This window comes from Octopus sinensis, linkage group LG12 (genome assembly GCF_006345805.1).
Source record: "Octopus sinensis linkage group LG12, ASM634580v1, whole genome shotgun sequence".
NCBI lineage: Eukaryota > Metazoa > Mollusca > Cephalopoda > Octopoda > Octopodidae > Octopus > Octopus sinensis.
Window position 1 is genome coordinate 15,810,205 of NC_043008.1, and position 2,925 is coordinate 15,813,129.

Genomic DNA, 2,925 nt, shown 5'->3' on the forward strand with positions numbered 1-2,925 from the left:
CCTCTCTCTCTCATTCTCTCTACCTCTCTCTCTTATATATGTATATATATATATATATATATATATATATATATTATATATATATATATATATATATATATATATATTATATATATATATATAGGCTTAGAAGTGGCTGTGTGGTAAGTAGTTTGCTTACCAATCACATGGTTGCAGGTTGAGACCCACTGCGTGGAACCTTGGGCAAGTATCTTCTATTATAACCATGAGCCGACTAAAGCCTTGTGAGTGGTTTTGGTAGACGGAAACTGAAAGAAGCCCGTCGTATACATATATATATATATGTGTTTGTGTGTCTGCCCCCTCCCCCCTAGCATTGCTTGACAACCGATGGTGGTATGTTTAAGTACCCGTAACTTAGCGGTTCGATGAAAGACAACAATAGAATAAGTACTAGGCATCCAAAGAATAGGTCCTGGGGTCGATTTGCTCGACTAAAACGCGGTGCTCTAGCATGGCCTCAGTTAAATAACTGAAACAAGTAAAATAGTAAAGAGAGTATATATATATATATATATATATATATATATATATATATATAATATATATATATATATATATATATCCAGTTAGACGATGACAAAAATGAGATTTTTGTTTTCTGAACATATAATATATTTATCAATTTAACGTTCGAATCAGAACTCCTTGGCTGCTGCCTTTTCTGTTAGAAGTACGTAATAAATTTGTCACATACGCATCCGGATATGTTTTCATGTAACAGGCAAACATTGTCTTTTCTCTTCCTAGACGGGCCACGTCTGCTAGCTAAAAATAGTAGAGCCACTCCCGGAATACGATTCCCCAGAGGTCCCATTGATAAAGGGGTTATAAGACACACAACAACACACATCCTATTCAAAAGCTGCCTTTAATCTCCGCCGTGTGATTAATCAATACTTTAGTAGATTAAATGCAATTTATCGTGATCCAATTACCTGATTTCAATATGCAGATTTAGTTTGAAAATCATGAAAAGTTCCACAATTTCCTATGAGTCACTTTTGATAGTCTGAGACTGAATCACTTTGTAATGATACAAAGCTGTATGCGATGGCGTGCTGAAAAGTTCCTGGCTTTGGTTAACAGAAAATACGGGAGGATCAGTTAATTATTATTTTTTAAAAGCATATTCCACTCTCGGGTTCACACACTTATTACAGCAGTCCTTCAGTTTTTCTAAACACTGTAAAAGGACTCGGAAGTTTGGGCCTTCAACCAGGCCATTAGCAATACTCTTAAAGCCAGAAACTTTTCAGCACACTCTCGTATAGTATACACCTTATATAGATTTGTTTTTTCGTCTTGAATCTTATCATTTCAAATAACGTAGAGGAATTAAAATTCTTAAGAAAAACATTGTCACCGGAATATCTCATTTAGCTGTTTCCAAAATCTACTGCTTGAATGCATATATAAGGAACATTTATTTTTAATGGTTAATGAAAATATTTCATGGATTTGTTCTTACCTACATTACTTCATTAGATAATTACTCGAATTGGGAAAGAGATAATATTACTGGGCACTGTTATGAGAGCAATTGAAATATTACCCATATTCTATATATACTGGGTGTATATATACAGGGTGTATTTACAAAGGGCGGAATAGATTATGAGCGGCCAACGGCCATCCAGCAATACGTGTACATGTGTATCCATGCATGTATATATATCTGTATACATACGTATGTGTGTATGCATGAATCTTTGTTTGTCTGTCTGTAAGCATGTATGTGTCTATCTATATATCTATCAACATTTCTATCTATTTATCTATCTATCTATCTATCTATCTATCTATCTATCTATCTATCTATCTATCTATCTATCTATATATCTATCTATCTATCTATCTATCTATCTATCTATCTATCTATCTATCTATCTATCTATTTATCTATTTATCTGTCTCTCTGTTTGTCTGTCTTTCTATCTAGCTGTATGTCTGTGTTGCATATATTCATTACTTATTTACTCACTGGTCATTTCATATAATTAATTTTAATGAAAGCATATATCATTGAGTATTATGCAAATTTTGATTCAATTTTGATTCACGTAATTTTCTCTTTAAATTATTACGCCTATTCGTGCATCGTGTACAATGCAGTCTGCTGAAAATTATTAAAAAAAAAAATAGGAGTACTACTCAATTTGCATTTTAGACATTATGACACAGTAATTATAGTCTGGAAATAGTACAACGGAATAAATTAAATTCATACAATTCACGGCGGAATTGGGAACACTCTAGAAAGTTGCTGAAGATATGCTGTAGTAAATTCCTTTTTCTCTCTCTTCAAAATATATGTCGTATAGAAACATTGACTTCTGTATCTGCAGACATATTTATTAGACGTAAGCTTGACTATAAATACACGAGTGCAACCAATAATCTTAAATAGAACTAATTCTTGAAGTTCTTAAATATACAATACATCACCTAAACATTCTATGAAAATAAACATGTATAACAGGAAAAATATTAATGATTTGAATATTTGGCATGACAAGAATATTAAGGAAACTTATGTGAAATGTACAAGGCTAATAATAACAACCTTTTTATCAGGAATTTGAAACGGTAATCAACATGGCTCATGGACATTGATATATATATATATATATATTTATATTTATAACTAATAAATTCAGGAGATATTTCTCTCTTATAAATTTAGACATCGGCTAGTGTCCTGCTCTAATAATGAAAATATTACAAAGTGAACGGCAAGTAAAAAATTTTGTACATATTTCTGAAGTTTTTTCTGCACTTATATCTAGGCGATTATGTATGTGTATACATAGATACATATATACATACATAACATACATACATATATATATATATATATATATATGTGTGTGTGTGTGTGTGTGTATACACATACATATATAC